We start from the raw sequence: 14,418 nt of genomic DNA, 5'->3' as shown, positions 1-14,418 counted from the left end.
CAATTTTTTAAAATCTCCCAGAGGCAGGAGTGGGAAAAGTGAGCTGTGGAGGTTGAGGGAAAGAAAATGGTGCTGATGGGAATGGTACATGCAAAAATGTACACCTGCCCAGCCACAGAGTGTCCAAAGGCACTTTGCAATGTTTCTGAAAAGCTTGTACCAAACCAGGGGTGGGGGAGACTGCAGCAAAGGAGGAGTAAAACCCAAAGCAGGAGAAGGCCGCACCAGGCAGCTGCTCTACCAAACAGGGCTGCGGCCACAAAGCTGGTGCAGAGCGAAAGCTGCACATGGCAGCGGCCCTCGCCAGCCCCTGAGACGCTTGGCTTCATTGCTCCCTTTTGGCACTGAGGCTGTGCTGGCCAGACAGTGGGCAGCGCTGGGGACCGGCTTGTTTCCTGGCCGCGGCGGGGCTGCCCCCCCCCCCAGCCTGCTGCCGCCAGCTCCCTTCCCTCTCTGAACGGGGCCCCGCTTCCTTCCTGGACTGACATATGCCTGGCCCCACTTCCTTCCTTTCCGTCTCGGTGTGTCACCCGGGGACTCCACATTTCAGTTCCGGCTGTTGCTGGACCGTCCCCCAAAACTGTGGCCTGCTGGCCCCTGCCAATCCCCAGCTCCCCTCTCCAGTCCCAGCAGGCAGCCACCCTGAGCCTCCTCGGGAGTCCGGGCTCAAGGCAGGACTCAAGCTCCCGGGAGCTCAGGCAGCCCGTGCTGGGAAAGGCCTCCGTCTGCTCTGTGGGGCTGGGGGGGGGTCCTTGCCCAGAGGCGAGGATGCTTTCTGAGAGCCAGCGGCCAGGGCGTGCGTGCAGCTCCCGCAGCCAAGCCGGGAGGAACTGGAGACGTGCGAAAGACAGAAGGGACCAAAGACAGTCCTGCCAATTTCCTTTGGACCAATCCCCCGGATTTCTGAGCCTCCAGGGCCCGTCCGGGTATTTCTGCATCTCTCAGCATCTTACTGCAGACCTCCTGGCTGCCTTTTCATTTGGTGGCGGTTCCGGAGGTTTTCACATATTCAGCTCTTGGGGTTTAGAGAGAATTTAGAGTGGAAGGCAAGAAAAAAAGACCCTCTTCCATGGTGAGAGTTTCTGGGTCAAGACGAAGACGAAGGATGCTGCAGAGCAAACTCTGTGGACCCGCGAAGGGCTCTGAGCAGGCGGGCACGCTCTCTCCCCTCTGGGGCTCTGCAGAGGGGGTCACTCACGGGGTCTGGTGGGGCTGGGGGAAAGGACCCTTGGCCTCCATGCTAGTGCGCCCCCCCCCCGGCCTCCTCCTTCTCCTGCAAATTAAACGGTGCAAGTTGGTGTCTCTGCGGCTGTTTATTTTTAATTGCATGCAGCAGAAGTGTGGGGGTGGCGTCTCCTGCCGTCACAGCCTGCAAAGAACTGGGCAGGCCCAGAGACGCTTCAGGCAGGCAGGATGGAATTGGCCGGCGGCAACTTGGCATTCTTGGGACAAGAGCAGAGGGGCTCTGACTGCATGGCCTCCATGGCTGCCAGCGAGCAAGAGGGGCAGGGCTGGAAATCCAGGAGGGGACAGGGAAGGGGGCCGGCCCAGGAGCAGAATCTGTCACCTGCCCAGTGCAAAGGAAATGAGATTTGGGGCTTCGTTCTGGGGTGTGGTTCTGCCAGGAAGGAAGGAAGGATCAGGCCAGGGTGGCGTGGCGCGGGGCTGGCCTCCGCTGTGCTCATGCATGTGTGTGGACTGCACACTCCGTGAGCGGAGGACCAGGCAGGGCCAGAGGGCCAGGAGCCTGCTGGCTGGGCCCTTTACACGCCTGCAGGAGCCCCGCTGCTGCTCAGAGCTGAGCCTCCGTTGGGAGAGAGACCCGGCCCTTGCTAGCAGTTCGGCCCCACTAGGGCTGCCAGCTTCAGGTTGGAGATTTTGGGGGTGGAGCCTGGGGGGGGAGGGTTTGGGGAAGGGAGGGGGCTCAGTGGGGCATGAAGCTATAGAGTGTTCACCCTCCAAAGCAGGCATTTTCTCCAGGGGAACTGATTTTTTTCTTTTCTTTAAAAGAATTTTTATTGGATGGGTTTACAAACATAAACATAAAAATCATTATCATTATCCACCCCATTGCATTTCCCCCCATCCTTTCCCCCCCCTTTTTCTGGTGACTCCCCGCAGTTTTCCATACCCAACTTAATCTAAAAAGTATATTATATAAATTCTTAAAATCTATAATATATATCTATATTATACATACTAATCAAATCTCTTTACTTAACTATCTACACTTGCTTATCTTAGTTAAAAATATAAAAATTATATAAGTAATAATAAGTACATATACTAACTACATATATCTATATAACATACTATTCCTTACATACCAATTAACTATATTGTCTATATTTCACATATACTCCCTATAACCTTATTACTCATACTTATACTCCCCTGTAAATATACTATACTAATCCATTAAAATACAGTAAAATATACCCCCTTTTAAGCTTAAGTAAGTTTCTATCTCCCCTAATTCTCCAAAGACCACCGTTTCCCCTTCATGTCCCACTTTTTCTCCACATATTTCTTAAATTTTTCCCAACTTAATGTATAGTCCAATTCTTCTTGTTCTTTCAATTTCCTTGTTAATTTGTCCATTTCTGCCATATTCAAAACTTTCAGAATCCAATCTTCCATAGATGGTATCTCCTGAGTCTTCCACATCTGTGCATAACACATTCAGGCCGCCGTAATCATATAAAACACCATAACTCTGTCCATTTTATCAAAATCTTCTAGGTTCATACATAATAACAGCAATTCCGGGGTTTTATTTATATTCCTTTGTAAAATATCTGACATAACTTTAACTATATCCCCCCAGAATTGCTTAGCCTTATCACAAGTCCACCACATATGATAGAATGAACTCCAGGGGAACTGATTTCTATGGCCTGGAGGTCAGTTGTAATGCCAGGAGATCTCCAGCCACCACCTGGAGGCTGGCAACCTTATACCCCACTCCCGTGCCACCTTCCCTGGAAGCACGGGCAAAATCCCGGGCATGGCAGCAGTTTCAGGACCCGACAGCCCTGTTCCACTCCCCCCTCACATGACACTTTCTGGCACCGTCTTAGCGGCAGGTGCTGCAAGGAATGCAGCAGGCACACCAGCCCCACCCAAAGAGCTGGACATCAGTCAAGGAGGCCCCACAGGTGTGTGCTGGTGAGTGACACAGATACGGCCCAAAACACAGGGGACAGTGGCTGCTCTTGATCCAAAAGAAGACGGCCAGAAGCAGGGCTGGGCTGATCTCTCAGCCAAGTAGGCCAGATGGGAGAGTCCAGAGCAGCCTCGGAGAGGGGAAGGGACAGAAGGGGAACAGAAGAGCTTGGCCTTCAGTAGATTAGCAACAGTCCACCCCTTTCAATGGATAATACATGTGGGGGGGGTACAAGAAGCACCTGGGAAAAGCAAGACTGTCCAGCTAAATACCGAAGTGAAGACACTGTTCAAAAAAGGAGGTTTATTGATTGGGGTCCAGCAGATACTCATACGTGTGAGAAGCTGGTAATCCCTATTTTTGATATTTTATTTATTTATTACTTTCAACTTTTATTCTGCCCTCCCCACACAAGCAGGCTCAGGGCAGATTACATTTATAAAAGAGTTATAATAAAACGGAGGGCCAGTTTGGTGTAGTGGTTAAGAGCGCAGGACTCTAATCTGGAGAGCCGGGTTTGGTTCCTCATCCTCCACTTGGAGCCAGCTGGGTGACTTTGGGCTAATCTCTCCCAGCCCCACCCACCTCACAGGGTGTTTTGTTGCGGGTCTAATGATAACATACTTTGTAAACTGCTCTGAGTGGGCATTAAGTTGTCCTGAAGGGCGGTATATAAATCGAATGTTATTATTACATCTTAAAACAGTTTAAAATCAGTGTTAAAAAGTAGTGAGACTGAACTAACACAGGTTTTATAAAGTTTCAGGTATAGATAATGGATGTTTTTAAGAGAATTAGTTAGCCAAGAATGCGAGCCCTTATTAAGTGGGGCAGCCAGCTATTGTTGGTAGAAAATGGGGGAACTGGTTTGATCTGGAATGTCTCCCTTGAAGCACTTCTGGTAGGAAACTGTTCATGGGCTCTCCTTTAATTATATTATTTTAAGGCACTTAATATTAAAGATGTAAATAGTTACGTTTTAATAAAAAGATAAAATGGAGGCAAGGGTTCTCTAGTAATATTTCTACTTATGTAAAATGAACCAGAAAGGTGGTTGTGTGTCTCTCTCACCAGGAGACGGAGGATCTGATACAGATGGTGAGACTGAGGTGGTCGGACTTTGGTCCCATCGCGAGAAGACACGACTCCCTGGAAAAGACCACGATGACAGGAAAGGTGGGGAGCAGTAGGGAAGAGGGGAGGCCCCACGTGAGATGGCCTGCTCAAGCAAGGAAGCCTCGGCCTCCTGTTTGCACCATCTGAACAGAACCCGGGAGAGAAGAGGCAACCGGGCGGAGGCCGAGGGAGGCGAGTGACGGGCCTGGGAGAGCCGGGAAGGCTTCCCGGCAAAGGGGGAGAGAGGGGAGAGGTGTTGCAGAATGGAGCCAGGGCCGCCAAGGGCCGCCAGAGGCCCTCCAGTATGGATGCTGAAGTATCTGTTTGGTTCTCTAAACCATTCGCAGACCCTCCAGTTTCTTTCCATAGCAACCCTTTGGGGTTGGTTAGGCTGAGAGTGCGGCCTGGCCCAGAGGCTCCCGTGGGAAGGTGGAGATTTGAACCTGGACCTTTGTTTATACTCTCAAACACGAGCTTTTGCAAGCTCAAGCCCTCACTATCCCAGCGAGACGGAAACATGGTAAGGGCTCCAAGAAACCGATGTGGATGTGCAGAGAGCTCCAGAATAAGCTAAGGGAGAAAAAGGAAATGTTCAGGAAATGGAGAGAAGGACAGACCTCTAAAGAGGAGTATATGAGGGTTACTAGGTACTGCAGATCAGCCATCAGAGAGGCCAAAGCTCAGTAGGAGCTGGGTCTGGCCAGGAGGGCTCGCTACAATAAGAAAAACTTCTACAGATATGTGAGAAGCAAACGCAAGGTAAAAGAGGCAATTGGACCGCTGTTGGGAGTAGATGGAGAAACTCTGGTGCAGGACAGAGAAAAAGCAGACAGGCTTAATGACTTTTTTGCCTCTGTTTTCTCCCTGAAGAACTCAGGCACATCTAGAGATAGTAGAAAATGTGGCAGGACACCTGAGGGGCTAATTGACATTGACAGAGAGGTTGTGGAGAGGCATCTGGCTGCACTGGATGAATACAAATCCCCTGGGCCGGATGGGGTGCACCCAAGAGTGCTGAAAGAACTTTCTAGAGAACTTGCAGAACCCCTGTCCATCATCTTCAAGGCCTCCTGGAGGACTGGGGATGTGCCACAAGACTGGAGAAGAGCGAATGTTATCCTGGGAAGGGAAGGATGACCCGGGAAACTACAGGCCGGTCAGTCTGACTTCTGTTGCTGGGAAGATATTAGAACAGATTTTAAAGGGTTCAATCTGTAAGCATCTGAAGAACCGCTCAGTGATCCGGGGAAGTCAGCATGGTTTTGTCCCTAACAGATCTTGCCAGACCAACCTGGTTTCCTTCTTTGATCGAGTGACCAACTTACTGGATCGGGGGAACTCTGTTGACGTGATTTATCTGGATTTCAGTAAAGCTTTTGATAAGGTCCCCCATGACATTCTGATGGGCAAAATGGAAGACTGTGGACTGGACTACAGGACAGTTCGGTGGACAGGGAACTGGTTGGAGGACCGCACTCAAAGAGTGGTGGTCAACGGCGTTTCATCAGATTGGAGGGAGGTGTCCAGTGGGGTGCCGCAGGGCTCGGTTTTGGGCCCGGTACTTTTCAATATTTTTATCAATGATCTGGATGAAGGAGTGGAAGGGATGCTCATTAAATTTGCTGATGATACCAAATTGGGAGCGGTAGCAAACACCCCAGAAGATAGAATTAAAATTAAACAAGACCTGAATACTCTGGAGAAGTGGGCAGCTGTGAATAGGATGCAATTCAACAAAGACAAGTGCACAGTATTCCATCTGGGCCACAAAAATGAGAAGCACAAATACTGGATGGGGGATACACTTCTGGGCAGTAGTCTATGTGAAAGGGATCTTGGGGTAAGAGTGGACTGTAAACTAAATATGAGCAGTCAGTGTGATGCGGTGGCAAAAAAGGCTAATTCAATCCTGGGTTGTATCAAAGGGGCCATAGCGTCGAAATCGCAGGAGGTCATAGCCCCTCTCTATACTGCCTTGGTCAGGCCGCACCTGGAGTATTGTGTGCAGTTCTGGAGGCCTCACTTCAAAAAGGACGTGGACAAAATCGAGAGGGTGCAGAGGAGAGCGACGAGGATGATCAGGGGTCTGGAGACTGAGCCGTACGAGGAAAGGCTGAGGGCCTTGGGAATGCTTAGTTTGGAGAAGAGGAGGTTGAGGGGGGGACATGATTGCTCTCTTTAAGTATTTGAAAGGCTGTCATTTGGAGGAGGGCAGGGGGCTGTTCCAGTTGGCAGCAGAGGGTAGGACCCAAAGCAATGGGCTTAAATTTCATGCAGAAAGGTACCGGCTGGACATTAGGAAAATCTTTTTCATGGTCAGAGTAGTTCAAAGGTGGAATCAGCTGCCTAGGGAGGTGGTGAGCTCCCCCTCACTGGCAGTTTTCAAGAAGAGGCTGGATGAATACTTGTCAGAGATGCTTTAGGCTGATCCTGCACTGGGCAGGGGGTTGGACTAGATGGTCTGTATGGCCCCTTCCAACTCTTCTATGATTCTATGACCTCATCACCGCAGTGGTTTCCCCTCCCCCCTGTCATGACACCCACCCAGGCCTCCCCAAAGGAGCAGATGAAAGCAGGCCACGTGGGCCCTCCATGGGGCCAGCCCCCCTCGCCCTCGCCATCTGGCCCCAAGGCAAAAGGCGAAGGACGGACTACACACTGGACCGGCACGTTCCCCTCATAGAGGATCCCTGTGGGCTGGCAGTGGCTGCCCCCTCCCACGTATGGCTGCCCCCTCCCACCACCCCCTCAGGTCCCTCTGCTTCCGCCTGGCCAGGCTTCTTTGCTTCCTGGTGGGCAAGGCGCCACCCAAGGGACCCCACCTCTAATTTCCCACTGCTAGGAACCTGAGAGGGGGGGCGGAATGTGCTTTCAGATGGAAATAACAAGGATTCTTCCCCGTCCCAGTTCTCGGCTCCTCAGGCCCCTCCCTTCCAGGGGCATACAGAGACCCCCCCCACACACACACACACTTCACCGGGTCCCATGGTTTCGAGACTGCTGCTGGAATATCACATTTCTCGTTCTTTTCTTGGCCGTAATTTCATTGCCCTCCAATGCATTCCCGGGCAGGGACTCTGCTGGGCTGCCTCTGTCCAGCTACCAGCTGCCTTCCCTGACAACGTGTGGTGTTGGGGGGGGGGGAGAGCCAGGCTGGCGCAGACATTGTGGGGGGGGGGGGTCAGCAAGGAAAAGCAGGGCACCTCCCTAGCACCAGGAAAAGCGGTAAGGAGGAACGGGCAGCCCCGGTGGGTGCCCTCTGCTTACCTTTACCAATATCTGGGCACTCCCTGTCATTCCTCTCTGGCAAAAGAGGTCCTGAGACTTCAGCCTGCCCAGGAGCCCCTCCCTGTAGCCCACCCCCATGCCCAGTGTGATGTGCTTACTCCGTGGGCTCACTTGGCGCATGTTCAGAGGCAAGGACTCTCTCGGACAGGCTTCTGTGGGCCACAGCAAGCCCTGTCTTGGGGGAGCAGAGATCAAACGCAGCAGCTGCCTGAGGGGGCTGGGGAGGGGCAGAGAATTGCCAGTCACAGCGCAGGCCGTCGTGGCCAACCTCACACCAGGTATCCAGCTGTGCAGGGGTCGGGGGGGGGGTCCAGGTGACATTGGTGGGTCTGAGAAGGTGGATTGGCCGTGTCTGCAGATGTCCTGCTACGGCCCTCGGTTCCAACTGGAATTTCTGAGTAACTTTTAAGGGAAGACCCAAGATGAGCAAAGAAGGACTTCCTTTGCCCTGTGAAGGGAGTTAAAGAGGAGTTCAGCCCCCTCCCCTCCGCTCCCTCAGCCATGAGGCTCACTAACCCGAGCCCTGCCAGAGAGATGTTGAGAGGGAGAGAGAGGCTGCCTGCCTCAAGGTCTGCCAATGAATCTGAGGGAGAATTTGAACTCGGGTCTCCTGGGCCTAATAGGACACATGGGTCACCCACACCTTACCCTACATCCTGTCCCGTCTGGGCTTCGAAGGGGCTGCGCTCAGGACCCTTTCAGCATCTGTTCTCTAAGCTCTTCCGCAACCACTCAGGGGACGACTCTACCCACTGGGCAAGGTTTCCACCGATATCCCTGCTAGAAATACACTCACAGAATGGGCCGGGGCGCCCTGTGCATTTGATGGGGGCAGGAAGCCCCTGCCTTGCCAAGGCCAATCGGGGCCGCTGTCTCAGCTGAACAGCAACTGCTCACCTTCCATGCCGCGGAAGCTGAGAGGGTCGCCAGTCCTGCCCTGTCCCTGGAAGAGGGACGGAGTGGGAAGTTCTTTGGCAGGAAGTGTTGTTTACCTGGAAAATGTCGCCTGCCCATTGCCCCCCCCCTCCCCGATCCAGCCTCTCTTCAAAGGGCAGGCCAGTGGCAGCCCTCCCCCTGGGCTCAGCTGCAGGGCTGGGACTGAAGAGCCCCCCCTTTCCTCCAAAACCCCTGAAACATGCGCCCGCAGACTTTAAATGCGCCTCATAGGAGGCGGCCTATGGGACTTGCTTATTTTGTGTATACCCAGCCTTTCTGCACAATGGGGCCAAAAAGTGGCTTACATCATTCCCTTCTTCTCCCTTGTACCCTCACAACAACCCTGCGAGGAAGGTTGAGTGCGTGCAACTGGCCCAAGCTTACCCAGCAAACGTCTATTGCAAAACGGGCATTTGACCTGGCATCCTCCAGACCCTAGCCTGATGCTCTAACCACTATACACACTGGTTGTTTAACTCGCAGTGAGTTGTGACTAGGGCTGCCAACCTCCTGGTGGGCCCTGGAGAATTACAACTGTTCTCCGGACAGCAGCGATCAGTTCCCCTGGAGAAAACGGTGCCTGCGGAGGGTGAACTCGGAGGTGTTCAACCTTGCTGACGTTTTGCTAGCCATACTTACAGCCCACCAAGGACGGACTCCGCATGTGCTGGCTGGCCAAGAAGGGATTATTTTTCTTGGGGAAAAGTATGTCCCCTGCCAAACAAACATCCACGGAGAGCAATCACAGGCCACTGAGGGAAGGGCACTGGGCAGCTGCTTTTGTGGCCAGCAGTTTTTCCTGCCTGCCCCTTGGTCTGAAAGGCCGGGAAGCCACCATTTGTTCCCATGGCAGGACCTGAGTCTGCAAGGGTTGTGTTCGAATCATATGTCTCTTTTTTCTTCCCGTCTTAACAAATAACTTCAGCAGCAGCCACTGCAAAGGGTGGACATGGGGTGTGTCATGTGTGTGACCCACAAGAGCTCCCGTTGCCATGCAGTGCTCCACCAGAACCCACCAGCCCAAGGCCAATGCTAGGCCAGGCCCTAGAAGTGCTTGCTGTGCAGTGGGCCTTCATCTGCACGGATATCCAGGAGGGAGGGCCTGCGGACACGTGGCGATTTGGAGCACAAGAGAGAGAGGTCCGGGCCAGCAGCCCACGGAGGTCTGGTAGGCAAAAGATATGTAGAGACAGCGGAGCTCTGCAGGTGCCCCCAGAGCAGGACTGGTCCTTGCAAGCGTGAAATTGATACCGTCACCCAGCCAGCGGGGTCTGTGCTCCAGGACCGTCCCTGCCAGCCACCAGCGGGGCAGGGGGCGGAAGTGTCAGGCCAAATCTTCCGTGGCAGAGGGGCTTGCTGGTCTTGACAGCCACCCGGGGTCTGAGGCAGGGGCGGAGGACCCGCCTCCTCCTCTGCAGCTCTCCCAACGATGACAACGGAGCCCCGGGATGTGGCCAGGCTCCTCCTCTGCTACCCCTGTCTCCTGCCAGCGACTTCCACTCCCGTCTCATCTTTTACAAGCCGAGTGTTGTTGCAGATTTTCGGGATACTGCCGGCTCTGCATAGCTATCCCCGGACAATGTTTCAGGAAAGAGAAGCAATAAAAGGGAGCCTTCGTGCTGCTGTTGGTAGGTAGAAATTCAAGTGTCTTTAAGTCTGAAAGTATTTCAGAGAGCTCCGATTTGCAAACTGGATCTGGCTAAAATTGCGAGGCAGAGATGAAAGCAGGGAAGCAGGCAGTCTTGCCTTCAATGCAATGGTCTTCCCCCCTCTTTCACCACAATATCACCAACTCACACTGCAATCATTCTTGGCCTGACCATAATAATATAATAATAACATTCAATTTATATACCGCCCTTCAGGACAACTTAATGCCCACTCAGAGCGGTTTACAAAGTATGTCATTATTATCCCCACAACAAAACACCCTGGCCGTTTCCAGACGGCTTACCGGCCCCCGAAACATCGCGCCACGTTGCGGGGAAAACGTGAAATATTGTGTTTTCTCGTGCAAGTTTTGCGCGACGTCATGTGACGTCGTGCAAAACTCACGCGATAAAATGCGGTATTTTGCGTTTTCCCCGCAACGTGGCGCGACGTTCCGGGGGCCGGTAAACCGTCTGGAAACGGCCCCTGTGAGGTGGGTGGGGCTGAGAGAGCTCTGAGAGAGCTGTGACTGGCCCAAGGTCACCCAGCTGGCCTCAAGCAGAGGAGGGGGGGAATCCAACCCGGCTCTCCAGACTAGAGTCCCGTGCTCTTAACCACGACACCCAACTGGCTGTATGACCACAACCTCCCTGTCCCTTGGTAGCCCACAAACCTCAGCTTGAAGGCAGAAATACATGTGATGTGGGAGTTCCATGGGACTTTCCAAACCTTTTGAGTCTTTCCAAAATACCGCCCCATTTTGCTCTGAAGGGGGAGTCTGGTGTGGAGAGGAGAGAGGATTTTTGACACGACTCCCGAGAGATCACGGGGCTCCGAGCTGCTTTTGAGTAGCAAACTGACCCTCCCGATCTTGCCAGAGCTCAGAGGCTAAGCAGGGCTGGTGCCTTGGAGGAGAGACCACCCAGGAAGAGGGGGGGCTGCTGTTCAAAGGGGGGGCAATGGCACATCCCCCCTCCCCCCGCTGCTCTCCTACTCTGAAAACCTCTTTGGGGAGGAACTTCAAAGGGTTGTCATGTGTCCACTGTGACTTGATGGCACATTTTACCTTTACCTTCGCTGCTTTGGATGCCCCAGGGGAAAATGACGCATGCCCCCGAGTCTTCCCCAGTGGGGCGCAAACCAGCTTGGGCACTGGGTGGTGGTGGACATTTTTAGCAGGACAATGGTCTGAGGAGGAAAGGCGAAGAGCCCTCTGCCCCAAGGATGCCCCCCAGCCCAGCTGCTCTACGCCCTCTGCGTCAGAGTGCCCTGGGGCCCTTTCCACCGGCCACACACGCCCTGAAGAAATGCTGCCTGGCCGGTGGTCCTCCTCCCTCCTCCCAGCCGCCCCATCTCGCTGTGGGCCTCCTCTTCCTCTTCCAAGTGCCAGGAGGGGCTGAGGAGAAGGGGCTCCGCTTCAGCAGGCAGTGTCTTTGTTCTGCGTGCAGAAGGCCCCAGGTTCGAGCCCCGGCATCTCCAGCTAAAAAGAACCTGGCTGTGGGTGACGCGAAAGGCCTCTGCCAGAGACCTCGGAGAGCTGCCGCCAGTCTGGACCAAGGGTCTGGGCGCCACATAAGGCAGTCTCATGTTTCTCTCAGTGGCAGCTCCCCGGGGCGGCACCTTCCCTCCAGACCCGAAGAGTGATACGAAGAGAACCTCCCTCTGGGGCCAGCAGCCAGGACATGTCGCAACGGCAGCAATGGCAGCGCCTTGGCTTCAGACCGCAGCTGCTGTGCTGTGGGACAGCCAGAGAGTGGGGCCTTCCCTTCCACCAAGAGAGCTGCCAACTTTTCACAGAGCCCCCCGGCAGCAGGCATGCCAGGTTGCCAGGCACCATCTTTTCCCACAGATCTCATAATCTCCCCACCACTGCACCTTGTTAATTTGTTTTATTATTTGTATATTGATTTTAGTCTTTGTTTTTATCGATTTTAACTGTTCACCGCCCAGAGCCCCTGGGGATGGGCAGTATATAAATTGAATAAATAAATAAATAAATAAAATAATCCCAAGTCAATAATGACACCTGCTTATATGAACTGGGAGCAATTCTGAAGTCCACACGAGTGTCCAATTTTATTTGTTCATTTATTAATTTTTTCTATCCTCTTCTCCAGCTTGAAGAAGTCCCCAAGGCAGGCAGCCGGCTAAACCATAAAACCCCAAAGTGCAGAGCAAGTGGAAACAAATCAAATGAAAGCAGAGCCTTCCCTATGTGGGATACTCGTAAGTCAGTGACGCCACGGCCCCCGCCACGGCTGTTCCCTACAGAGGCTGGACTCGTGGAGCTTGGTGCTGTAGAGTGATCTTGGCTTAGTTTCCTGGCCGCTTCCAGGGAACTACTTTTGCTGCTCCCCCTTGGAAGGTCCCAGAAAGAAGGGGCAACAACCAAAAAGGCTCTGCTCTTTACAGAGAGTGACGGGACCCCTCATTGGACAAGTGCAAGGCCCAGAGCGAGGGGAGGGGGTGGGGATCGGAGGAGTGGCCTTCTGAGCCCAGGCCATGGGGGAGGACTTCTGGCCACTGCAGGGGGGTGGGGGGTGGGCATGCCTGAGGGCCAGAGGTAGAGTTGCCAGCCTCCAGGTGGGGCCTGGAGACCTTCTGGAGACACGACTGATCTCCAGACCACAGAGATCAGATCCCCCCACAAAAACAGCTGTTTGGAGGGTGGGCTTTATGGCAGTGTGCCCTGCTGAGCCCCCTCCCCACCCAAAATCCACCCTTCCCAGTCTCCATCCTCAAATCTCCAGGCATTTCCCAATCTGGAGTTGGCAAGCCTAGCCAGGGGCGGCGCAAGGGTTTGCGGCGCTTGTGGCCGGCTGGCCGGGTGCCTCCCTGTGCGTGTGCAAGCACACACGCCGGCTTGTGTGATGACGTCATGCGTGACATCACAGGAGCGTGTGCGCCGCCACCGGCCCAATCGCTGCTGTGGGCGGCTGTGCCGGTGCGTGGGTGGCCTCCGAGCTTTCCCGCTTGGTTGCCTGCACTGCTGCAGATGCCTGCCCGCGGTGGCTATGCCTGGCCAGGGGCTTGTGCTGGTGGCGGGGGCGGCGTGGGGCGGGAGGGATAGGAGGCTGCTGCTTTGTGGAGCGCGCTGCCACCCCCCGCGCCTCCTCTGGTGCTCCCTCCGGCACCCCACACCTGAGGCCACCGCCTTCCTGGCCTCAATGGGCGCCCCGTCCCTGAGCCTAGCCACAATGCCTTTTGCTTGGCCAGGGCAGCTGCTGGGTTTACTTCCCGTGCCCCCCCCCCACTCATGTTCAGCCAGCCACAAAGCAGAGGCCACTGCGCATGGGGGGGGAAAGGGGGGAGGGGAGGCTCTCCCAGTGCGTAACTCTTACCCAGTGCGTAAAAGTGGCAGGGCGTGGGCACCACCTCATGGGGGGGGTTTGTCTTATGCTGGGAGGGGGGCAGGATGCTGCCAAGTCGGGAGGCAAAGGACAGCCCCGCTGCCAGACTCAGGTCCCACTGAGTGCCCTCCCCAGCCGACGTGCAAGTGGAGCCCTAGCAAAGCCCTGCTGGGAGGAGGCTTGGCGGGGGGGGGATATGCCCCCTCCCTGGGGTGAACCCCCCCTCCCCAGTCCAAGTGGGTGCCAGCCAGAGAGGGGCTGTCGCTCAGCCACAGAGCGCCTGCTGGTGGTTCGAGGGTCAGCCCTCGGCATCGCCAGGGGGGAAAGGGAAGGTCGGCAGCAGGCGGCCTTCCTGGGCCTGAGACTCCGGAGCAGAGAACAGCAGAGGGGAGGGGCCGAGGGGCCGGGAGGGGCTGTGGCTCAGCGGTGGCGCCGCTGCCCTGCACACTGCCAGTCCCAGGCCCAGCCTCTGGCACCTCGGGGGTGGGACACCAAAGCCCGTCCCTCTGGCGGTCAGAGCAGTGGGCCAGAGGCCCAGCAGGCACCTTTGGAGAGGCGACCCTGCCAGGGGGTCCCTACCAAGGCAGGAAGCGTCCAGGAGGGCCGCCTGCGGCCCCTCCAGTTCCACCCAACACTGACCCAAGTCCAGCAGAGCCTGGCTGGGAGCAAAGCCCAGCCGCTGGTGGTTGGAGGGGAGAAGACTGCTGCGCTTCGCTCCGCTGTGCCATGAGGCATCTGGGGAGTGCCAGGCAGTTGCTCTTCTCCCTGGCAGGAGGGCCCAGAGGGCAGTGCTGGCAAGCCAGGCTTTGGCCCGCTGGAAGTCTGGGCAGCCTGGCCAAGGGAATCCGAGCCTGCCAGGGGCCCCGGCCCAGCAGGAGCAAGTCACAGAGCCGAGCCGAGCCCCCCCACCCC

Source organism: Eublepharis macularius, chromosome 3, assembly GCF_028583425.1.
Source record: "Eublepharis macularius isolate TG4126 chromosome 3, MPM_Emac_v1.0, whole genome shotgun sequence".
NCBI classification, from domain to species: Eukaryota; Metazoa; Chordata; class Lepidosauria; order Squamata; family Eublepharidae; genus Eublepharis; species Eublepharis macularius.
Note: the sequence above shows the minus strand (reverse complement) of the source record.